The sequence below is a fragment of the Tyto alba genome, unplaced genomic scaffold (genome assembly GCF_018691265.1).
Source record: "Tyto alba isolate M040663 unplaced genomic scaffold, T.alba_DEE_v4.0 Super-Scaffold_41, whole genome shotgun sequence".
Classification (NCBI taxonomy): Eukaryota; Metazoa; Chordata; class Aves; order Strigiformes; family Tytonidae; genus Tyto; species Tyto alba.
In genome coordinates, this window is record NW_024881317.1 from 23,991,812 (window position 1) to 24,017,095 (window position 25,284).

The 25,284-nt window shown below is 52.7% G+C and overlaps 3 long non-coding RNA genes and 1 other non-coding gene across 4 annotated transcripts in view; 3 read left to right on the top strand and 1 right to left on the bottom strand.

Moving 5' to 3' along the window:
• Window positions 1-25,284, bottom strand: part of LOC122154586 — a 39,625-nt gene that overhangs the window by 10,205 nt on the left and 4,136 nt on the right. The window lies entirely within an intron of this gene.
• LOC116963957 lies at window positions 4,305-5,963 on the top strand. Its single transcript, XR_006166642.1, has 2 exons — window positions 4,305-4,428; window positions 5,180-5,963. It is a non-coding gene; the product is annotated as an uncharacterized LOC116963957 (long non-coding RNA).
• On the top strand, window positions 14,194-15,783 carry LOC122152415. The gene is made up of 2 exons (XR_006166633.1): window positions 14,194-14,234; window positions 14,997-15,783. It is a non-coding gene; the product is annotated as an uncharacterized LOC122152415 (long non-coding RNA).
• TRNAS-AGA lies at window positions 22,833-22,914 on the top strand. Its single transcript has one exon. It is a non-coding gene; the product is annotated as a tRNA-Ser (tRNA).

Here is a 25,284-nt window from a genome sequence, read left to right on the forward strand (position 1 = left end):
TTCTGCTCTCCCTGGTGGCAATGGCAGCCCACCAAGAGCGGTCCCTAAATCCAGCACCCTCTACCCTTCAGCAGGAGGTTCAGCAAAGCAGAAGAGAACGAGCCCTTTCTGGAGGGCTCAGAGCAAAGAAGAGCCAGAGGAGACACGGCCACGCCAGCCGTGCAGCGAGGAGAAATGGGCACAGGTCCCTCCTGCCAGGTGGCATGAGGACACCCAGACTGTCTGCAAGACATGTCCACGACCTGCTGCTGCAGGGTCCCATCTTCTGTCCCGCTCCCGAGGGGATGAGCCGCCAGCTTCAGCAGTTCAGACTGCAGCGGGGGACAGGCAGACACATCCCGGACCCAGCCCAGAGCAAGGGAGCCCCCAGAAGAGATGGGAACTCCCCCGGCACTGAGGGAGCTCCCAACAGCAGCTGACAGAGACGATCCCACGGCCGTGCTCTGAGGGAAAGAGTTGAGGATGGGGCCTGGCAGGGTCACCACCACCGGAGAGGGTTCGAATGAACACCGTCGAGTCAGCGCAGCGGGTGACACAGGGCTCACTGCAGCTGCTTGCAAGTGGGGTTGGGCCAGAGGCACAGCAGGGCCGTGGGGGACAGGGTCTGAAGCAAGACATCTCTCGGTGAAGGAAGCAAAGCTGCAACACAGAGCAGGAAGGAAACACAGACCCAGAACATCAACTTGGCTCTCATGTCCACAGCTCTCTCTGCAGATACACTTTGCTGCTCTCCATCTCCATTTCTAGCTGCAGGTGCAAGAAATGCCTGCACCTGATCTCTCTAACACACACAACGTGCAGTGACGTATTCCCCTAAGTTGGATTTGAAGCACTGGGAGCAAAGACGTGCCTAACTGGCTGCTGATTGCACCAGGACCTCCTGCTGCATTTCCCAGTACAATAGCACAGACGAAGATTGATGCAAGTATCCCAGTACAAACAGGCTGCGTTGAATGGGTGTCTCAGAAATCACCTCTTAAACACACACTGTCTTCTAACAGCTCATAATACACTCCTCTGAGTTGCACAGTGCAGGAACGTTGACCCACTCTGGGAGAAGACCAAGCACAGTGGCTTTGAAGCACCTGATCATACCCCATCTCCAGAACGACTGTTGTTGCATTGATGAAGCACTTGGCCATTTGGTTAGAGAGAATCTGCTGCAGGCGTAAGTTCTGGTGAGGCAGACACCGCTACAGCTGAGCCCCATTGATACCCTTCTGCTTGAAAGAACAGCCCTCTTCCCATGTGTCCGCAGTCACCTCCACCAAAAGGGACAGAGGTGACAGCCCTTCAACTGTTCAATTGCAGGGCCAAGCTGAGGCAGAGAAATATCAACCTGAGACGCCACTATGGCAGCAATTCTGCGTACAGAGAGAGACATGGAGCAGACCCAGACTTACCTCGTTCCTCGAGGAAAGGGAAGCAAGAGAGGAGGATGCAGAGCCTGGAGCAGCGCAGGCTTTTATGCTGTGTCCCAGAGCCCTGTGGGGCCACGAACATTCCTTGCTCATAAAGCATCTGAACAACTAGGAGTTTCCGCTTCCCAAGGATTTCCTGGTGATTAAGCCCTCGCTTCTTACAACCCACATATTGTCCTCCTTTTCATACCATCGTACATCAAAATCATTCATCTGTATCCCAGGTTTATAAAGTCAATTAACTCTGAGTTCTTACACAGGACAGACAGATATTTTTAGTTGACTTGCCTCATACAAATTCCTTTGGTCTCATTGCCCTCTTCGTGGTTAACTTGTCCATGTGTCATGGTGAAATTCAACCATACAGGACACTTCAGGTCTTCTCTCCAATGCTTTCTTTGCAGGCACTCAGTCTAAAACCATGAGGGACAATTCTCTTCCTGGGTGATTGTAGACACACAGGAGGCAGTGGGTAAGTTCAGGCAGAAGTTCAAGACTGCACAATCCCATATGGGAGGAGAGACGTAACACTCCAGGGACATGGCAAAGCTCAATGGCAAGGAAAGACCACTGTGAGGTGGAGGGAAGCCCCCTGTGGGCAGGGGTGATGATGGCCACAGCGACCTTGTTTACGCTCATCAGGCTCTACCACAGACTGGTTTTGTGATCAAAGACTTGCCGGCGTCCTTCCCTGAAGGAGACCCACACCCAAATTGACCCGTTTGGCTCTGTAAGGTCATCCCAGAGGACGGAGGTGTGGCTTGCCTGATTAGGAGGAGAGGTGAATGGCAGGGAATGAAAACCTCATGGCCCTTTTTCCTGATTCAGAGAGGGGGTGTCCAATGCCATGCATTTCACTCTACAAAGGTACATTGGGCCAGTCTCAGAGCACCTGGGTGTCTTTGTGATGTGGAAGAGTTGGGAAAAACCCAGAGCTGCTGGCCAGCATGACTCACCCTGCTGTGGACTTCAGTGGACACGGTCGCCCAGCCTCAGTTGTGCCAGGGATACCAGACCTCATAGTCCCAAATTGCAGCTTTCTACAAGGAACAACATTTTAGCACCATTCCTGAATCAACTGGTGCTTCTGTGCAACCTTGTGCAGCTTCTGCCTTCTAAGGCATTGCCTGCCAGTGGCTGCTCAGGGACCCACGAGAGTGAGTGCAGCCCAGAATGATGTGGGATGGATGGTTCTTCTGGAATGGCTCTGGGACAACCTCCTGCTCTGAGCAGACCAAGCTTAATGTTAAGTTAATCAAGGGATATGGCGATGGAGATCCCATGGAGACATTACCTGAAAGAGACCTGCCTGATCCTCTGGTCTGCTCCCTGTTGTTACAAATGTGCCTTCATTCCCTGGACATGTGGTCATAAAAAACAGGCTGTGGCAGAGCCTTTTGAGCATGAGCAAGGTCCTCATGGCCCTCAATCCTACATGCAATGGGCTTTGCTCCAGCCCAGAATGACCCTTTCTTGTCAGTGAGCTTTTCCATATCCCTGAGGTGGTGAGTCTCTTCTCTTGTATAGGATTGGGTAGTCTTGATCTTCCACCTCAACTTCTCAAGTCTCTACTGTGTGTCTACTATGACGCTTGGGCAGATGTCTCTTAGGGTTCGCTTGAGTGCCAGCACTGAAAACACTTCAGAGATGAACTCGAGGTGTCCATCTTCGTAGCTGATTTTCAGCATGATTGGTGGACAAGCTCACCATGAAGAGGGCAAAGTGACAAAGGCAATCCGTATGACACGTCACCTAAAATCTTCCTCCAGGCTGCCCCGAGACCTTGGAGTTGATTGCCCTTATGAATCTGGGATACAGAGATACAGATGGATCATTTCAATATTAGGAAACATCACACTCACCAGGCCCTGATCTGATAGGAGAACTCAACCTCCAGGACATCTGCTGGCGAAGCGGCACAGCGAACTGCAAGCAGCCCAGGGAACTACTGGAGTGTGTTGAGGACAACGTCCAAGTGCATTCCAAGTACATGTGACTGCAGAGCCTGACCAGAGGAGAGGCACTGGTGGACGTGTTGTTTGCTAGAGTGGAAGAGCAATCAGAGAGGTCAAGATTGGAGGTAGCCTGTGCTGCAGCAGTCACGCCCTGGTGGATTTCTCAGTTTTGAGGAGTGCAGGACAGGTAATAAGTAGAGTCAGGAACCTAAACCTCAGAAAGGCAAATGGTTGCCCGTTTAGGACACTAGTGCATGGGATCCCTCGGGAAACTACCCTCAGAGGTATAGGAGCAAACCAGAGCTGGGAGATACCGAAAGACATTTTTCTGAGGGAGCAAGAGTTCTCAATCCCGACATGCAAGAAGTCGGGCAGGGAAGGCAGGAGGCCAGCTTGGTAACATCAAGACCTCTCAGAAAAATAAAACACAAAACCAAAAGGAATAGGCAGCAGAGGCAGGGATAGACATTGTAGGGAGATTATAGGCAAATGACCTTGAAGTGCAAGGAGGATATCGGGAAGTCCAAGGCATTTCTGGAGCTGAACTTGGCTAGGGATGTGAAAAGTAACAAGAAGAGTTTCTTCAGGTACATAGGAGAACAAAGGAAGAGGAAAGAACCTGTACCTCGCCAGTGAGTGAAATGGTGAGACACTGAAACAGGATGTCCAGAGCAGTTGTGGATGCCCCCTGCCTGGATGTCTTTAATGCCGAATTAGATGAAGCTTTGAGAAACCTGGTCCAGTGGAAGGTGTTCCTGCCTATGGTAGGAGAGTCAGAATTAGATGTTCTGAGAGGTCCCTTCCAGCCCAAACCGTTCCATAACGCGTTCTTTGATGCTAGTTGGAATCAAGTCAGAGAAAAGAATTTCAGATGAAAGAGCTAAAGGTTTAATCACCAGCAAGGTCTTCCCAAGTGGCAGCTGCTACGTGTTTACATGCCTCATGAGCAAGGAATGTTTGTGGCCCCACAGGGCTCTGGGACACAGCATAAAAGCCTGTGCTGCTCCAGGATCTGCATCCTCCTCTGTTGCTTCCCTTACTCGAGGAACGAGGTAAGTCTGGGTCTGCTCCATGTGTCTCTCCGTGGGCTGATTTTCTGTCAGGTTGATACTTGGACTGCCTCAGCTTGGCCCTGAAATATAACGATTGAACGGCTCTCAACAATTTCCCTTTTGATGGATGTTGCTGGGGAGTTCTGGGAAAAGGGGGCTGTTTCAAGAAAGGTGGATGAGAGGGACTCAGGTATAGGGGTGTCTGCCTCACCAGAATTACCACCTGCAGCAGATGCTCTCTAACCAAATGGCCAAATGCTTCATCAATGCAACAACAGTTGTTCTGGAGATGGGGTATGATCAGGTGCTTGAAAGCCACTGTGCTTGGTCCTATCCCAAAGTGGGTCAGCGTTCCTGCACTGTGCAACTCAGAGGAGTGCATTACAAGCTGTAAGGAAGACAGTGTATGTTTAAGAGGTGATTTCTGAGACACCCATTCAACGCAGCCCATTTGTACTGGGATACTTGCATCAATCTTCATCTGTGCTATTGTACTGGGAAATGCAGTAGGAGGTCCTGGTGCAATCAGCAGCCGGTTAGGCACAGTCTTTGCTCCCAGTGCTTCAAATCCGACCTTAGGGGAATACGTCACGCACGTTGTGTGTGTTAGAAAGATCAGGTGCAGGCATTTCCTGCACCTGCAGCTAGAAATGGAGATGGAGAGCAGCAAAGTGTATCTGAAGAGAGAGCTGTGGACATGAGAGCCAAGTTGATGTTTGGGTCTGTGTTTCCTTCCTGCTCTGTGTTGCAGCTTTGCTTCCTTCACCAAGAGATGTCTTGCTACAGTACCCTGTCCCCCACGGCCCTGCTGGTGCCTCTGGCCCAACCCCACTTGCAAGCAGCTGCAGTGAGCCCTGTGTTGCCCGCTGCGCTGACTCGACAGTGTTCATCGAGCCCTCGCCGGTGGTGGTGACCCTGCCGGGCCCCATCCTCAACTCTTTCCCTCAGAGCACGGCCGTGGGATCGTCTCTGTCAGCTGCTGTTGGGAGCTCCCTCAGTGCCGGGGGAGTTCCCATCTCTTCTGGGGGCTCCCTTGGTGTGGGCGGGTCTGGGATATGTCTGCCGCTCCCCCGCTGCATCTGAAGTTCTGAAGCTGGCAGCAAATCTCCTCGGGAGCAGGAGGGAAGATGGGACCCTGCAGCAGCAGGTCATGGACATGTCTTGCAGACAGTCTGGGTGTCCTCATGGCACCTGGCAGGAGGGACCTGTGCCCACTTCTCCTCGCTGCACGGCTGGCGTGGCCGTGTCTCCTCTGTGTCTTCTTTTCTCTAATCCCTCCAGAAAGGGCACATTCTCTTCTGCTTTGCTGAAACTCCTTCTGAATACGAGAGGGTGCTGGAGTTAGGTACTGCTCTTGGTGTGCTGCCATTGCCACCAGGGAGAGCAAAATGGGAAAAGGCAAACACTTTTTGTGCAGCTTGTCCTTGGGAGATGGGCCATACTGTGTGCATCCCTCAACCCTGCAGATGTGTTTCTTGGTCTCTGTTCTGTGCCACTGCATTTCCTCCTTCTCATTAAAGGTTTTGTGCAGCATAGCTGGAGGCTTATGGCTTGTTTTTTTACTGCTCCTTCCCCGTTTGGCCAAGTCCTCTGCAAGGGAAAGGGAGAACCTGCTCTCTACCGTGACGGTGAGTCTGTTGCCAATCTTGGGGCACAGTCAGTTGTGGGTGGAGCTCCCTGATCTTGTACCAGAGCACCATAAAGAAAGAAGCAGGCAAAAGAGAGACAGCAAAGCGTCAGTGGAATGAAGAGATCAAGAAGCAATGGACAGGAGTGGAAATACAAGTAGTGCCACACACAGGAGCCCTCTCTTACCATGAGGCTGGTCAAACATGGGAAACAGTTTCTCAGGGAGTACTGTAGAGTCTCCATCTTTCGAGATGTCCAATATCTGGCCAGAGAAGGCCCGGAAGAGCCTCCTCTACTTGTGCCTGCTTTGAGCTGGGCTTGGTCTGCATGTTCTCCACCCCAGGTGTTGTGTGATGGAGTGGGCCACTGCTGGATGCCCTCAGCCAGGTGCAGCTGTTAAGTTGAATGGAGCAGACAGGAGCTAGGGGTTAGTGCTCAGGATCCTTAGAGCAACCAGGCCATCCCCGTCCCGGCCATGCAGCTGCTGCCACTGCTCCCGCCGCTCCATCACTTGCTGCTGCCATACCCCACCACCTCATCCGGAATCAGCCTGGCACTGCTGCCGGGAGGTGGCTGCGGGGCTACCCTTCCCAGCTCCCACCAAGGGCTGCTGACAGGCACTCCTTCCCTGGACCTGCCAACAGAACCGCCACCAAATTACAACTCTGCACATGCCAACGTGTGGGTGCACAGCCAAGTACCAACCCAGCTGCTCAGTCCTTTCCCCTCCTTCAGTGGGGTGCAGGGCACTGAAAACTGGATCAGAAAGCTCATGGGTCAAGACAAACACAAGGACATGGCTTAGCAGAACTCTTGTGGGCAAACCAGCTTTGACATGGGAAAAAATAACTTTGTGCTACTTAAAACAGACTCGTGTAGTGAGAAAACAAAAAGGCTAACATACAACGAGCACCTTTCCTCTCCCCTCTCCCAGGCTCAACTTTACACCTTCACTCCAGACTCCTTCACCAGCCCTAGTGAGATGCATGATCCCTCTGCTCTTTTCCGCTCTTTTTCTTCCTTCCCTCTCTCTCTGCCTGGTGTTTCTGCCCTTTGTGGAATATGTTTTCATAGAGGGGTTAAAACCTTTGCGCATGGCTCAGCTGTGTCATGGGGTGGGTCCGCTGTGGAGCTGGAACTCCACAGGGGGCAGCTCCTTACCTTGTCTGACAGAGCCCACCCTGCAACACCCCCTAACCCCTCCACTACCAAAGCCTTGCCATACGTAGCCAATACAGTGCCCATTGGGAATACCAGTATGGCATGGCACAGGTCTCCACCCGGCCCAGAGGGAGGCATGTTTGCTCTCTCCTGGGCTAACGTGGCTGCATGCTGTGCCTTTGTTTGAATTAAAAAGGCACAGCACCCTGCCTGGTTTCTTCTTAATGCACTGGATACGTCCATATCTGGTACAGTTGTCTCGTATCAACTCAGAAATCAGCAAGTAAAATGCAGCCAATGCTGGGGCAACAATTATTATTCCTGTTGTATAATGTGCAAATAGGCCAGGTGGATCATTTCTAGCACAAGTTTCTTGATCTACAGGACTTGGTCAGATATGAGCATCTGTCACGTTTCATGCTGCATGAGCCATAAGCAATTTGTTTTGCAGGACTCTACCCATAAGCTGTTCCTGGGCTAAAATCTGCCTTGTGCTGCTACAAGTTTTTGGGGGTGGACGATTGCTTTGGTGAATCCCCGTGGAGCCCTGATGAACGACGAAGTACATCTGACCAGGATGTGCCTTCGCATGCATACGCAGAGGGTGTCATTTTCTTTCAGTTGTCATTTTCCTATTAAACACCACAACCAAGATGTGATCACAATGCTCTGTGACTGGCTGACAGCCAGTTCTTGGCCCCACCAGGCCCACCTGCTCTCAGGCAGACCTGTGATTGACTGTCAGGAACAAGGAATCCTAGCGGTGTACCCAGAAGCACATCAGGCAAGGAAGCTCCCACGAGGAAGATGCAACTTCTGACAACATCATTCCCCATGGGATTCTCATATTGCATTGTGAATGCCTGGCGGCTTGAGAACACCTTCCCCCCACCCTCCCTTCTTCCTGGGCTCAGCTCTGCTCTCGATATCTCTACCTCCTTCCCCATTGGCGCAGGGGCAGGGAATGGGGGGTGCAGTCAGCGCTGCCACTTCCTTAATGTTCGGTGAGGGGACTGTCCAAAACTTATTCCCCCTCCTCCATCGTGGTCCCCCTCTCACAGGAGACAGTCCTCTACAAACTTTCTCCGATTTGAATTCCTCCCACGGGGCGCAGCATTCCCCACACTGCTCTGGCGTGGGTCACTAACTTCCTCCGACTGGATTCTCTCCCACAGCTGCAGCCCTTTCCGAGCTGCTCTGGCGTGGGACTCCCCCGCATGCTGCAATCCTCCCAGCACTGAATTACAGCAGCGGGGCTACCTTTTCCCATGAGACCCCGGCCTTCTTCGGGCACAGAACCTTGATCATCTGAGCAGGAACAACAGGCCACAAATCAATGTCTGCTCCACCGTAGATCTTCATGGGTGGCAGGGGGGGGCCGCCCTGCCATCTCACCACAGGATACAGGGGGGTCTCTGCTCCGGCACACCTCCCCCCCCTTTCTTCCTCCATTCCTCCACTGACCTTGGTGTTCATGCAGCTGCAGCAACTCCTCCTCACAAGTACCACTGCGTATAACCAAGTCCCTTCTTAAATACATTATCGCAGAGGTGCAGCCGATTGGCTCAATTTCCCAAACAGAAGTGGAGCTGACTTGGAGCTGGGGGAGCTTCGAGAAGCTTCTCACAGGGGGCCGCCCCGATAACCCCCTCCCCTGCCACCAAAAAACTCCACCACTCACTCAACCCAGGACAATTTCCTAAAGCATTGGGCTGGCATCTGTTACTTCTGAACCCACACGACAGAGCGCGCAGTCCTACCCAAGCATAAGATATCAAATACCAGGTCACATTCAGAGGAGGCAGGAGAAACACCTAATCACTGGAGAAGGGTTGAATCTCTACAGAGGCACAACTCTGAAAGCTTGTCCTGGAGAAGCAGCATTGCTGAGGGCTTTCCTCACATATCCCTGGGATCTGCAGGGCCCAGGTGGGTGGGAGCAGCGAGAGCAGGGCCCAGTCTCTGAAGGCCTTGTAAAAAGGTGGAGGAAACCCCCTTCCAGGGGCTGTGGCACAGGAAAAGGGACAGCTTTTTCCCGTCCATGTGCTGTACTGCCATCGGAGGGGACATGTCTCTTCTGGGGTCAGACAGTGGATCTCCAAGCAACAGAGGATGTTCCTGGGGCCCTACCCAGGCTCACTGATCTCACCCAGCACTCGGGGATCCCGGAGGGGCTCTGTATGAACAGCCGTATGGGCCTGCGCAGGCAGCCTCCTTGCTCAGGGCATTTTGTCCTTGGTTTTCTTCCTGGCAGCGTTGCCTGCTGGGACTAAAGTGCTCCCCAGCCCATTTCCTTCCCCAAGGCCATGGTACCTGCTGCCACCTCTGTAGCCTCTGATGCTACTCCTCCCTATGGGACCCTGCAGGGAGGACAATCTGTGCCACCCTTAGAGGCTTCAGTGAGCAGCCAGGGATCTCCCAGAGCTCCCCAGCCCTTGGGAGATGCAGCTCAGGCCAGGCTGGATCACACAGGAGGCCAGGCCACCAACAGCTCCTGCACTCCCGAGGTCTTTCTTGCAGAGGGCAGGCCTTAGCAAGCCAGAGAGCCACCTTCACACAGCGGAAGCCCCCTCAACTTCTGCTCTAAAGGCTAAACAAACCCAGCTCCTTCAGCATCTCCCTCAATCACAACGTGCACCAGCATGGAGTTTCTCTGTCCTGTCAGCAGTGCTAGAGAGAAACGACCCAGTGTTGGGGGAGACAAAATGGAAATGCATGCTAGTCCTTGGAGCACACCCCTCAGCCTGAACACTGAGTCCCCAGAGCCTGCAATGTCTCTCTTGGCCTCATACTGGTGCTGCCTCATGGAAGTTTCCTACGCCAACAAGAGGGCTTCCTTCTTCCCTGCACATAGCTGGGAAGACTGGTGAAGGAGGGCTCTGCCACACCAGCCCCTGGGGCAATGCTGTGCTGGTCTCAAGGAGTCGCTGTGTGGGAGAGGGGCTGGAGAATCAAGGAGAAAGGACAGGAGATGTGCCAAGTGCAGAGCAATGACTGAGCTCCAGTTGCTGTGGGCAAGAGGCTCCCTTACTGCCCATGGTGCAGAGGAAGAAGGGCACAGCTCTCTCTGGGGCTTGTTGTTTCATGGCAGGCTCTAGACTGCAAGGTACCTTGGGAGATCACTGGCCCAATGCCTGCTCAAAGCAGGGCTGGCCCCAATGCCAGGGCGGGCGGAGCAGTGCCTGAGCCCCTGAGAATCTACAAATGAATGAAAGCAGTCTCTGTCATCTCCTTTTGCCAAGGGAGGCCTTTATGTTCTGGGTGAGGTTGTGTCCAGAGGTCTCTCTGTGATGAAAGGCTCTGGGGAGTCGAGGGTAGCGTCTCAACTACCTCATGGGAGCTGAATTTGCTGAGTGAAGGTGGATTTTTGGAGCAGGGGAGGCAAAGCACTTGTGGAGACCAGCTAAAGAAAAATTTGCCTACGCTGTCCAGGACTGGAACCCGAGGTCAACTGCTCGGAAGGCGGCCTATGCTCTACCACCGACCACCAACGCTCCTGGTGCCCTGCTGCCTCCTGCACCTCCACTTCCCAGACTGGCCAGCCGCCTGCACACACAGATGACCTCAAGTTGGTTAGCTATGGGAGTTTTCTGAGTGTGTCAGGTGTTGGCTAGGGAATCTCAGGCTGTACTAGCCAATGGCTAGGGGAGATCAGCATCAGGGACTGCGCAGGGCTCGAGTACTACAGTGGACATCACCCACCACCCAACCTATTAGCTGCAGAAGGCAGATTTTAGCTAAGAAATACTAGGGTCCTGTGTAACAAGAATTCGCAACTGGCCTGTGCTGACGGAGGAGAGAGCCTGGGATGCAAAGTACAGAATTACAAGAGTATATATGCATGCAGGTGCACCCCAAATGTAGTTTCACAGGGAGTACTTACACCTTTCAAGGGTTCAGGTACAACACAACTTGACTGACCAGCAAGACCCACATTACTCACAAGTTGCAACAGGGCTAATTCCAGCTGCCCTTATGTGAAACGATGTGACAGGGGGTGCGGTGTGTCCCTGGAAGAGCTGCCCAAGACATAGTGACCTCTCCACCAGTGACAGCATTCTTAAGTCAGTGGGACAAGGCACGGAGCCTGCTGAGGTAGCTGAGAAGTTTGGTTCGCTTGGAGCAGCAGACCAGAGCAAAGGGCTTCCAGTGGATCTTTCCAACCATCATTACTCTGGGGGGCACTGAGTCTCATGGGCCCTTGAGCAGCCACCAAAAGGCAATGCCTTGGAAGGCAGCAGCAGCACAAGATTGCACAGAAGCACCAGCCGTTTCATCAGCAGTGCTAAAATATGTGGAAATTTCCTTGAGGAAAGTGGCGCTTTAGGACTACGAGCTCTGGTATCCCTGGCACATCTGAGGCTGGGCCATCATGTCCACTGAAGTCCAGAGCAGGGTGACTCATGTTTGCCAGCAGCTCTGGGTTTTTCCCAACTCCTCCACATCACGATGACTCCCAGGTGCTGAGGGACACTGATCCGACGCCCCTTTGGAGATTGAAATGCATGGAACGTGCCGCCCCATCCCTGACCCAGGAAAAAGGGCCATGAGCTTTTGGCTCCCTGCCCTGAGCCTCTCCTTGAAAAGCAGGCCATCCAGGCCTCTGGCTTCTAGGCTGACCTTGCTGAGCTAAACAGGTCATTTTGGCTGTGGGTTTATTTCACTGGAAAGATGCAGGCATCTCTTTGACCACACTCCTATGCCTCGATTTGCCTGTGTCCCACAGGTTCTCCACATCCCAAGATGACCCCCGAGGCCTGGTTGGAAGAATTGTGAAGGCCTTGTTGTAGTCATCTTAGGGACAGTGCTACTGAGATCCCAAGGAGAGATTGCTTGAGAGAGACCGGCCTCAATCTGTGGCCTACTCTTTCTCATTATGGATCTGCTACGGTCCCTGGCCTTGTGGGCAGAAAACATAGGCTTTTTCAGAGCCTGACAAATGTGAGGAAGGTCCTTGTGGCCCTCATTCCTTCCCGCAAGCAGCTTCCCTCCAGACTACAATGGCAACTTTCCTGGCCTTGCGTTTTGCTCAACAGATGCCACCATCTCCTGTGAGCCCATGATGACTCGCCTAGAGAGAGATGTCTCCCAGTGCTAGCCAAAATATGCCCTAAAGCCCTTTTTCAAGAGCAAGGTGATCAAAGGGGCTCAGCTGTGGGGAGGTCTGTCCACCGGAATTTACACCTTCAGCATATGGTTGCTTAGCAAAAGAACAAGCGTTCACTCTCTGATCTGTGTTTCAGCTTTGACAACTTCATCAATATATGTTTCCTCCTACACCTGCTGTAGCTCCAACACAGGTGCTGTCCACGCCAGAAATTCACAGATGGCTCAGCGTGTTAGATCACCCACGCAGTTGCTCTCTCACACAGCCCAGCCTGATGCTCCCTGGCACTGCCAGCACTCACGCTTCAAAGTCACATCAAATCAGCTCTGAAGTGCTTTCAGTGCAGAGCGTCGGGCTAAACCTGGGAGACATCTATCTCCCAGTGGGTCTTCATAGAGTGGCAGGAGATGGTGGGCGAAGAGACTCACATACCCAGAGATGCAGTAAAACTCAATGACAAGGAAGGAACATTGTGGGCACGAGTGAGGGCCACGAGGACCTTGCTCATGCTCAAAAGGCTCTGCCACAGCCTGGTTTTTATGACCACGTGTCCAGGGAATGAAGGCACATTTGTAACGACAGGAAGCGGACCAGAGGATCAGTCAGGTCTCTTTCAGGTAATGTCTCCATGGGATCTCCATCGCCATATCCCTTGAGTAACTTAACATTAAGCTTGGTCTGCTCAGAGCAGGAGGTTGTCCCAGAGCCATTCCAGAAGAACCATCCATCCCACATCATTCTGGGCTGCACTCACTCTCATGGGTCCCTGAGCAGCCACTGGCAGGCAATGCCTTAGAAGCCAGAAGCTGCACGAGGTTGCACAGAAGCACCAGTTGATTCAGGAATGTTGCTAAAATGCTGTTCCTTGCAGAAAGCTGCAATTTGGGACTATGAGGTCTGGTATCCCTGGCACAACTGAGGCTGGGCGACCGTGCCAAATGATGTCCACAGCAGGATGAGTCATGCTTGACAGCAGCTCTGGGATTTTTCCCAACTCTTCCACATCACAAGGACACCCAGGTGCTCTGAGACTGATCCAATGTGCCTTTGTAGCGTGAAATGCATGGCATTGGACAACCCCTCTCTGAATCAGGAAAAAGGGCCATGAGGTTTTCATTCCCTGCCGTTCACCTCTCCTCCTAATCAGGCAAGCCACACCTCCATCCTCTGGGATGACCTTACAGAGCCAAACGAGTCAATTTGGGTGTGGGTCTCCTTCAGGGAAGGACGTGGGCAAGCCTTTGATCACAAAACCAGTCTGTGGTAGAGCCTGATGAGCGTAAACAAGGTCCCTGTGGCCATCATCACCCCTGCCCACAGGGGGCTTCCCTCCACCTCACAGTGGTCTTTCCTTGCCATTGAGCTTTGCCACATCCCTGGAGTGGTGCGTCTCTCCTCCCATATAGGATTGTGCAGTCTTGAACATCTGCCTGGACTTACCAACTGCCTCCTGTGTTCTCCCATGAAGAGAAATGTCCCACAGGTTTTAGACTGAGTGCCAGCAAAGAAAGCATTTGAGAGAGGAATTGAGGTGCCCATTTCACCATGACACATGGACAAGTTAACCATGAAGAGGGCAATGAGACCAAAGGAATTTGTATGAGGCAAGTCAACTAAAAATATCTGTCTGTCCTGCGTAAGAACTTGGAGTTAATTGACTTTATAAACCTGGAATACAGATGAATGATTTTGATGTTCGATGGTATGAAAGGAGGACAATATGTTGGTTGTAAGAAGTGAGGGCTTAATCACCAGGGAATCCTTAGGAAGCGGAAACTCCTAGTTGTTCAGATGCTTCATGAGCAAGTAACGTTCGTGGCCCCACAGGGCTCTGGGACACAGCATAAAAGCCTGCGCTGCTCCAGGCTCTGCATCCTCCTCTCTTGCTTCCCTTTCCTCGAGGAACGAGGTAAATCTGGGTCTGCCCCATGTCTCTCTATGTAGGCAGAATTGCTGCCATGGTGGCATCTCAGGTTGATATTTCACTGCCTCAACTTGGCCCTGCAATTGAACAGTTGAAGGGCTGTCACCTCTGTCCCTTTTGGTGGAGGTGACTGCGGACACATGGGAAGAGGGTGTTCTTTCAAGCAGAAGGGTATCAATGGGGCTCAGCTGTAGCGTGTGTCTGCCTCACCAGATTCTTACGCCTGCAGCTGATGCTCTCTAACCAAATGGCCAAGTGCTTCATCAATGCAACAACAGTCGTTCTGGAGATGGGGTATGATCAGGTGCTTTAAAGCCACTGTGCTTGGTCCTATCCCAAAGTGGGTCAGCGTTCCTGCACTGTGCAACTCAGAGGAGTGCATTACAAGCTGTAGGAAGACAGTGTATGTTTAAGAGGTGATTTCTGAGACACCCATTCAACACAGCCCATTTGTGCTGGGATACTTGCATCAATCTTCATCTGTGCTATTGTACTGGGAAATGCAGCAGGAGGTCCTGGTGCAATCAGCAGCCAGTTAGGCACGTCTTTGCTCCCAGTGCTTCATATCCAACTTAGGAGAATACGTCACGCACGTTGTGTGTGTTAGAAATATCAGGTGCAGGCATTTCCTGCACGTGGAGATCGAATGGAGATGGAGAGCAGCAAAGTGTATCTGCAGAGAGAGCTGTGGACATGAGAGCCAAGTTGATGTTTTGGTCTGTGTTTCCTTCCTGCTCTGTGTTGCAGCTTTGCTTCCTTCACCGAGAGATGTCTTGCTTCAGACCCTGTCCCCCACGGCCCTGTGGTGCCTCTGGCCCAACCCCACTTGCAAGCAGCTGCAGTGAGCCCTGTGTTGCCCGCTGCGCTGACTCGACGGTGTTCATTCGAGCCCTCGCCAGTGGTGGTGACCCTACCGGGCCCCATCCTCAACTCTTTCCCTCAGAGCACGGCTGTGGGATCATCTCTGTCAGCTGCTGTTGGGAGCTCCCTCAGTGCCGGGGGATTTCCCATCTCTTCTGGGGGCTCCCTTGGTCTGGGCGGGTCCGGGATGTGTCTGCCTCTCCCCCGCTGCAGTCTGAATTGCTGAAGCTGGTGGCTCATCCCTCTAGGAGCAGGACAGAAGACGGGACCCTGCAGCAGCAGGAGCATGGCCACGGCTTGCAGACAGGCATGGGTGTCCTCATGCCACCTGGCAGGAGGGACCTGTGCCCACTTCTCCTCTCTGCACGGCTGGCGTGGTTGTGTCTCCTCTAGCTCTTCTTTGCTCTGAGCCCTCCAGAAAGGGCTCGTTCTCTTCTGCTTTGCTGAATCCCCTGCTGTTTGGGAGAGTGTGCTGGAGTTAGGGACCGCTCTTGGTGGGCTGCCATTGCCACCACGGAGAGCAGAATGGTAAAAGTAAAGCGCTTTGTGTGCAGCTTGTCCTTGGGGAACGTGCCATACTGTGTGCGTGCCTCAAACCTGCAGATGTGTTTCTTGGTCTCTGTTCTGTGCTACTGCATTTCCTCCTTCTTATTAAAGGCTTTGTGCATCATAATTGCAGGCTTATGGCTTGTTTTTTTACTGCTCCTTCGCCGTTTGGCCAAGTCCTCTGCAAGGGAAAGGGAGAACCTTTTCTGTGCAGTGACGGTGAGTCTGTCGCCAATCTTGGGGCACAGTCAGTTGTGGGTGGAGCTCCCTGATCATGTACGAGATCACGAAAAAGAAAGAAGCTGGCAAAAGAGAGACAGCAAAGCGTCAGTGGAATGGAGAGATCAAGAAGCAATGGACAGGAGTGGAAATACAAGTAGCGCCACACACAGGAGCCCTCTCTTACTGTGAAGCTGGTGAAACATGGGAAACTGGTGGGCCATTACTCCCGCCTGCCCCTCTTCCCACTGATGCTGGTTGCGTTTGCAGGCTGAGGAACTGCCAATTCAGGGATACTCTCTGGCTTGAAACCCTGCTGGTCAATGCCACTTCCTGGATTGGCACCTACCGTCTCTGCCACCGCATCCGAAAGAGAGAAGTGTGGATCTCAGGGGCTCTTCAGCTTTGGGATCAGAGGGCAGGGTATTTCCCTGATGACTAATGAGAGGGAAAAGTTGTCCTCTTTTCCAGAAAAGGGGAAGAAGGTCTATGTAGGGAACTATGTAAAAGTGCTGATAAAGTGGAGCAAGTTCAGTGGAGGTTCCCTAGGCTAGACAGGCGCCAGGGACTCTGGCCTTGTGAGGGAGGCCTGAGGACACAGGGCTTGCTTAGCAGGGAGAAGAAAATGCTTAGGAGGGATTTGATAGGAGCCTCCCAGTGCCTACAAGGAGGCTACTGTGGTGGCTGGACGATGAGAGCTGTGGTCAGAAATTGACCAGGCAGTTTGTAACTGGCTACAGGAAAACAATCATTACCCTGAGGGTGCCTATGGATGGGAACAGAGAACCAGAGAAGCTGCAAAATGACTGTCCTCAGGGTATTTTATGACCCGGAGGGAGAAGCAATGCTCTGTTGGTGTGAGCCTATTGAAGAAGAAGTATGCAGTCTCAGACTCCCTGGCCTGCCTTCCAAGCAGAAGGATTGTTGGAGGGTAAAGTGGGAGCAGGAAGAGAGGATTTTGTGGGGGCTGCCTTGTGGACACTTCCTGGGGCATCGAGGGGGCTTCCTTCTTCCCTGCACATAGCTGGGAAGGTTGGTGAAGGAGGGCTCTGCCACACCAGCCCCTGGGGCAATGCTGTGCTGGTCTCAAGGAGTTGCTATGTGGGAGAGGGGCTGGAGAGTCAAGGAGAAAGGACAGGAGATGTGCCAAGTACAGAGCAATGACTGAGCTCCAGTTGCTGTGGGCAAGAGGCTCCCTTACTGCCCATGGTGCAGAGGAAGGAGGGCACAGCTCTCTCTGGGGCTTGTTGTTTCATGGCAGGCTCTAGACTGCAAGGTACCTTGGTAGATCACTGGCCCAATGCCTGCTCAAAGCAGGGCTGGCCTCAAGCCAGGGTGGGCAGAGCAGTGCCTGAGCCCCCCTGAAACCTGATTGTGATACCCAGGCACAGAGACTTCCAAAGGCCTCTGGGCACCTGCTCCAGTGCTTCAACAATCGCTGAGAATATACAAATGGTGAAAGCAGTCTCTGTCATCTCCTTTTGCCAAGGGAGGCCTTTGTGTTCTGGGTTAGATTGTGTCCAGAGGCCTCTCTGTGATGAAAGGCCCTAGGGGAGTCGAGGGTAGCACCTCGACTGCCCCATGGGAGCTGAATTTGCTGTGTGAAGGTGGATTTTTGGAGCAGGGGAGGCAAGGCACTTGTGGAGACAAGCTGAAGAAAAATTTGTCTGCACTGTCCAGGACTGGAACCCAGGTCAACTGCTTGGAAGGCATCTACGCTCTACCACCTACCACCAACGCTCCTGGTGGCCTGCTGCCTCCTACTCCTCCACTTCCCAGACTTCCTAGCTGCCTGCACTCACAGATGTTCTCAAGCTGGTTGGCGCTGGGAGTTTTCTGAGTTTGTCAGGTGTTGGCTAGGAAACCTGAAGCTGCACTAGCCACTGGCTAGGGGAGATCAGCATCAGGGACTGATCAGGTTTAGAGAATGACACTGTAGAAAGCGGGACTGAGCTCCAGCCATGGACGCTGCACAGACCTATGATAAGGGCAGGGATCCCAGGGACCTACTGTTGTGCATGTGGGAGGGAGGGGATCTGTGTCCATCCCTGATCTCCAACCCTAAGCAGCTGGGGGCAAAGAAAAGGATCAGACCGTCTCTCTTGTCCATGCCTGTGTGAGTGGTGCTGGTGCTTCTGTGGGTGCTGGTAATGGTGCTGCTCCCCATCTGCGGACAAACACGTGCCAAGTTCTGCATGTAGTATGCAAGTGTATGTGTGGTCATGTGTATGTACCTGTGTTGGTAGAAGCACAGATGCTCACCCACCCCGTTGCTCACTCCTTTCTCTACGTTCCACCCCAACACCTACCCATATACTGCCACCAATGAGCCCATTGGGAATACCTGCTCAGCCCTGCTCCTGGCTGGCCCTGCGAGTGGGCACAGCAGCAAACAAACTAGGATGGAGAAAGTGCCCTGGTGCTCAAGTTGATCACACTAGTGTTTTCAAAACTAACTCCAGCCGTGTCCTCCTCCCCACTTGCAGATTCCCTGGAGGTCCCTGCTGGCAGCTGGGAAGTTGAGATTGAGCAGCCTGATGGGAAGGGAGAAACACAACTGCGTGCCCAGGACACCCACTTCCTCGTGTGGGGAGCTCTGCCTGCTGCTCCACACGCAGCTGTCTGTCTTGCTGAGGGACGCTTTGGGAGCGCTGTCTGCTAAGAAGGCAATGAAAGAATAAGGTGAGTGGCAGAGAGAAGGGAGTGGGAGCTCAAGAGGGCCATGGCCATGGGTGCGCAGAGAGCAGGAGCAGTGCAGGTTAAAGCTTGCTGGGAAAGATGCAAGGGAGAGGCAGCGACTCTGCTGCTGGAACGCCAGGAAAGAAAAAAAAAAAAAACTAATAATGCCATTAGCAGTGGATGGTTTCGATCCATCGACCTCTGGGTTATGGGCCCAGCACGCTTCCGCTGCACCACTCTGCTCCCCCCAGGATGCCAGCTGGGACTTCTCACAGCCAGGCCTGATGCTCCCTGGCACTGCCAGCACTCACGCCTCATTCCTTTCCTGTATCCTGTGCCCTCACCCAGGCTGGATACATGTCTGCCTGGCTACCTCACTGGAAGTGGGACTGGGGTGGGAAGCTCAAGGGCCTTGCCTTGCCCTTCTCCCCACCTCTCCTGTCCATCACCCTGGATGGAGACTTTCTCTTTGGCCCCCTGAGCTGGCTCTGGAGGAGCTGAAGGAAACCCTGGGGCGAGGGGTGCACATAGTGATGCCTCAGCCTGATTCATGGAGGACCCCAGTAGGGATGACAGCACGGTTTTATGTATGTTACAATACAGTTCTGCTAACCAGTCACCTTACTCATGCTATCGAGTGAGCTAATGAGTTCATATTGGAAATGTATGCAACTTGTGATTTTCCCATCAATACATTCTTGTCGCATGTACTTGGAGTGGTTTTATACTAGATTTTGGTTAGCCGCACTTGTGGCCGTGGTTACATGCCCGGTGGTTTTTTGATGACAAATCTACCATTGTTTTTTTGTCTGCATGGGGTGTTCTCAGCCACTGATAGCTGATTTAAGACAGGTCTTCAGGTCACCCTTCGGTAAAAGCTCTTAGTCCTAGTGATACAGGGCCTAGACAGGAACAGGGGATGTAAGGGGTAATATGGGAATAGCAAGAAGGGGATGACGAGGGAAATAGTCGAGATAAGAGTTTGCTTAGCTTGTACGAGATAGATATTGCTGTGTTTGTGTTTGTGTTGCTCGACCACTATCTCCTGTTTAAGTACAAAGCCCCCTGCACCCCTGAGTAAGTGGGTGTCAGCAGAAGATTACCCCACAACCAGCACAAACCTGCTCTGCAGGTTTAGCCCGGGTCCAGGAGGTGACAGAGACTGCGCAGGAATTCGGGGTGAAAAGTTCAGCACTGAGGAAGAGGAGATACTTCCTCCCACGACCACCGCCCAGCCCTTCACGACCCCTGCCCAGGACCAAAGGAACTCACTGCGCAGACTCAACTGGGAGGAGATTATGGAAATGCTAATTTTAATACGAAGCGGGATAGGTGATGCATATGTATAGGCGTATTGTGAAATATTATGAATATGTAATCATTTGCTCTATAAATCTAAGGCAATGGTGCCACATGGTAGCACACATATTTGGAGGAGTGATCCCCTGTGTGCCCAGCGCTGAATAAACATACCTACTTTACAATCTATCAGATTGTGGAGTCTGTTTTCCGCACGTCACTAGGCAGTGTTTGTTCCTTTAAGCAAATTGTACTTGTATAGCAGTTAGCACCTTGCCTGTCAGAGCAGCCGTGTGGGCCTTCTCCTGCCCGTGCTGTGCTGTGCTGTGGTGTGCCAACAGCTCCTGGCTTGGTCTCCCTCCTGGCACAGCCCTGCCCTCGCTGCTCCCCCACAGCCCAGGGCAGCCCCTGCCACCATGCAGGGTGCCAAAGAGTCTGAGAAACCCCTCCTCTCTGCGCCCGGTGCCATTCCTGTCTGGCCCAACACGGCTGGGGGTGGACGTGGCTCCCCATCAGGCCAGGGCAGGGCCAGAGCAGCCAGACTGAGTGCTCACCAAACTTAGATCCTGTGAGATATTCCAGGAAGTCTCTGGACTGGCTGAGCTTGTAGATCCTGCTTCCCAGGGCAAGGAACAAGGTGGCAGTCCTGAGGCCTGCATTCTCGGGTTGTGTTTGCTCGTTCCCTGTCCCATCCACAGGTCAGAGCATGCAACAACAAGAGAGGAGAAAAGAGCAAAAGCGGGATGGAGAGGGCTGGGATGTGGGTTCAGACATGAGCATGGGAATGTGGCTGCAGCCTGCCTGCTACAGAGTATTTGGCTGCAGATCAAGAGGTCTGTTGCTCCAGGTCTCCCTTCCATTGCTCCTTTTCTTTTTCATCCATGCTGCCAACCCCTTCTGAGCTTCTCCTTGCTTGTACTGCCACTGCCAACCTCAGGGGAACTGCAGTTTCTCCTCTTTCTCTGGGATTTCTCTGCATGTGCCCCTCAGGGTTTCCCCTAAGATGCTATACCCCCCACGCAGGCTTCCAGCAGCCCCTCTTCCTCTCAGGGGTTGTGAGAGAGTAAACCCATCAGGTTCTGTGATGGCAGGGGATGGTGTCTTGATGCCAGGGTTGCCACAATGTCCTCTTCTGCACTTCTGCGTCTTTCCCAGAAGAGGAGGAGACAGAGAGACCCACTCCTCATCATCTCATCCTTAAGCTAAATCTGGGAAAGCCCCCTGGAAAAGGCTGTCTATATGTGCAGGGGCTGAGGAGGAGTCAGGCTGAGTACCCTCAGGACCTGAGGCAAGATCTCAGATCTGTGATGTGTCTTCTGTTCATTGTCAGCAATGAGGTCCATATACGTTAACAAGGACCTCTTCTGTAGCTCATAGTTGGCTCTGGACTTTTCCCTCTACCTCACTTGCCTGCTGCTCCACACCAGTCTGCCTCCATGAGACCTAAAGTGGAGGGGAAGACGTTGTGAGTGCTGGCAAGATCTCAGATCCATGAGAGTCCCTTCTTTATTAGCAATAAGGGCCATGTTGCACAGGCTCACTTTGGAGAGGAGCATCTCTAGTTTCAGGTGTAGGGAAGACGGATGGTTGGGATATGCTACTTCAGATGTGTGGTGAGGCTCTGAAGTTCTACACAACAAAGAACAAAACTAGACTTCTTTTGGTCTCTTCCATCAACTTCCCTACCTTGTAAATGGGGAGAAGAATTTCCCACCCATGCTGGCATTTCTGGAGGGAGGCAAGAACAAGGGTGGGAGGCAAGGGGGTTTTGCTGTGTCTCTGGGTGCACTGTGCAGCTGCAGGAGCTGTGTCTATGGAGCCAAGACACTCAGCTGCAGCGTGGTCCTTGCAAGCAGCCCAAAAATGGGACTGCACCCCGTAGTTGTCAGGATTCCAACCTGCGCAGGGAAAACCCCAATGGATAGAACATAACACACAAAATGACTCACCGGGTGAGAGGTGTCTCCTAGGGTTTAACTGAGGCTGTGCACTGAAATCACTTGAGTGCTGATTTTCAATGTGGGCATTCAGCAGGGAAATGAGCATGCACAATCATGATCTCCCTCTTTGTAACTCCCTGTACGCAAAGAACTGCTGATGACAGAGTGGGAGTCTGTAACTATTGTGCTAACAGTAACCTGCGGACAACCCTGCTTTTGACATTCAAGACAGAAAAGAGCATGGCTTTCTAAATTTAGTCATCTCTTGAATCAGAGACTTGAGAATCTTCACAGACTGGCCAGCACACACAGTTCCTTGGGACACTTTTTGCGCTCACACTCTTGACTGTGACCTCCTGACACGCTTGCTCTGCATGCAGACAGGAACATCCACAGGTACCATCTCCATACCTACTACTACTTAGTGCAATTTGCCAAATAGTGCTGCTGTGGAGCCAAAAGGGAATCAGAGCTATTTTGTGCTACTAATGAAACTGATTGTTTTTTCAGGTCTTTTTTTGTTTTGCTCAATGCTCTGGAAATAACAATGCTTGGTCAAGCTGGCTAAAAGATCTAGACAACCTATTTCACCAAAAAAGCTCTCTCCTGTCTACCTGCAAGTCATCCACACCTCTCATTTATTCTCACCTTGCCCCTCCTCAATTTCCTCAGCCAGGCTCTACCTTTTCCTTTCTATAGATCTCTCCCACTCTCACAACACATCCCCCCTACACACCAAGAAGCTGCATGCCAGTCATCCACTTTGCTTTTCTTTGCTGGCAGATATTCCAGCTGGAGAGTGAACCCATCCACCCCATGTCAGGACATCCCAGATGCCCAGCTGAGGACAAGGTGCTGGAATCTACAGCCACAGTCCCTGTGGTTAAACCTCCAAAGGCCTCTGGAAAGCTGGTACCTCCCTTGCTCCATGCAGGTGTGAACCAGAGGGCTTCTAGTGAAACGTGGACGTGAAACTCCTGGGGAGGCGGGTGTCACTGCACAGGGGATGTGCTCAGCAGGGCAGAGAGGGCTGGGGCAGGTAGTTGTGGCCGAGTGGTGAAGGCGATGGACTAGAAATCCATTGGGGTTTCCCCGCGCAGGTTCGAATCCTGCCAACTACGGGGTGCAGTCCCATTTTTGGGCTGCCTGCAAGGACCACGCTGCAGATGAGTGTCTTGGCTCACTGTGTCCCTGGTGCCCAGGGACACAGCAAAACCTCCTTGCCTACTGCGCTTGTCCTACCCTCCACCTGAGCCTGAAACTCCCAGATGAATGGGAAATCCTGCTCCCCCCTTTCCAAGATAGGGGAAGAGAACAGACCAGTGCTCAGTATTGGCCATGAGAGAGCTCCACTGTTGTTCCTCAAAACCACGTGCCTGATCTTATCCAACATCCCAAGCAGAACAACCCCACCAGCTCTCTTCCCTATGCCTCAAACTTTAGCAGCTCATGTCCAAAGAGAGCCTGCACAACATGGCCCTCACTGCTAAAGAAGAAGGGAAGTCACCTCATGCACCTGACATCTTGCCAGCACTCACAAATTGCCCATTACTTTAGGTCTCACAAACTCAGAGAGCTGTGGAGCAGCAGGCAAGTGGGGGGAAGAGGAGGGGCCAGACCTGACTGTGAGCTTCAGAAGAGGTCCTTCTTTGCATACGTGGACCTCATTGTTAGCAATGAATTGAAGACACATTATAGATCTGGCGTCTGGGGGATATTCTGCCTGACCCAAATCCGGGCCTCGCACACATGCACACCGTTTCCCAGGGGTCTTTCCCAGATTTAGCTTAAGGATGAGATGATGAGGGGTCTCCTCCTCTTCTGGGAAAGACGTGGAAGTGCAAAAGAGGACACGCGGTGGTGGCTGTGGCATCAGGAGACTGTCCCCTGCCATCACAGTCCCTGATGGGTGGGACAGAAAAGAGCCGGAGGCTTCCCGGAGGGCTTCTTTCAGCATACCCAGTTGCTCCCAACAGAGCAGCAAGCAGAGTAGGAGCTGCTGGTAGCCTGCCTGTGTGGTGCAGCATCATGAGGAAAATTGAAACCCTGAGGGGCACACGTAGCGAGATTCCGGAGAAAGAGAAGGAGAGACAAGCTCGTTGCTGGTGCATGGTCTGTTCCCCACAGCCATGTCATTGAGGGTTGTCGAAGCACTGCAAGGGAAAAAGAACTATAGAGAGATGTGAGGATGAATGAAGAAGGAAAGGGGCAATGGAGAAGGCAGCTGGAGCTGAGCCATGGACGTCTTGCTCCGCAGTGAATGCTTTCCCCTGAGAAATATCCCCCTGCAGCAGGCAGCCTGGGGCCACACTCTCCACGCCTACATCGGCACTCACTTCCCAGCCCTCTCCATCCCACTTTGCTTTTGCCTCCTCTTCCTGGTTCCTGCATGCTCTGACCTGTGGGTGGGACAGGGAACCAGCAAGCACAAGCCCAAACATGCAGGCCTCGTCCCTTGGCCTCAACGGGAGGCTCTACCAGCTGAGCCTGCCCAGATCCTTCCTGGGAGGACACGCAGCATTTAAGACTGTCCACCACCCAGTCTGATGGGCCAGCCCTGCCCTGGGATGACTAGGAGCCACCTCCACCGCCAACAGTGTTGGGTAGGACAGGAATGGCACCAGGCATGGAGAGGAGGGGTTTCTCTGTCTCTTTGGCACCCTGCATGGGGGTGGGGGCCACCCTCGGCTGTTGGGGATCAGCAAGGGCAGGGCTGTGCCAGGAGGCAGGCAAAGCCAGGAGCTGTTTAGGGAGGACAGCACAGCACAGCACAGCACGGGCAGGGGAAGGCCCTTGCAGCTGGTGTGAAAGGAAAGGCCCTAAATGCTGTACAGCTTCCTCAGAAGAACAAACCCTGCCGAGGAATAAGAGCTTTTACCTCAGGGTCAATGTGACCTGACGACCCACGCTAAACTGGGTCTCAGTGGCTGAGAACACCCCCATGCAGTCGATAAAACAATAGGAGAATTGTCTTTCAAAAAGCACCCCAGGCATTTAACGACAGTCCTAACAGCAATGGAACTGACTGTAGTATAAACCCCCTTCACCTGCATGGGACATTGGTTTAGAACAGCGAAGGTTAACACCCCGCTGACCATACGTCCACACCAGCTGCACAGGAGAAGCACATACCGATATCCTGAGCAATACTGCCTGATTAGCCCACCCTTAACATGAGGAAGTTCATTGGTCAACACAACTGTATTGTTAACATACATACCCTGCTTTCCTCTATATCGGGGTCCTCTGCGCATTAGGCTGCGGAACCACTATGGGCACAGCTAAAAGAGGGGAATTGATTCCCTTGGTATTTCTATGCTAAGCGTTCTTGTTTCCCTCCTTGATTCTCCAAGAACTGAATTTTACACCAGGTAAAGTCCCGCAGCCCCCTGGGAGCTGGATTTCTGGGTAGGGTTACAGCCGTCATGAGCTCGCTGGAGAACAGCTCCTCTCCGCCCAAGGCTGCTCCCTCGCCCCGGGGTTTCCTTCAG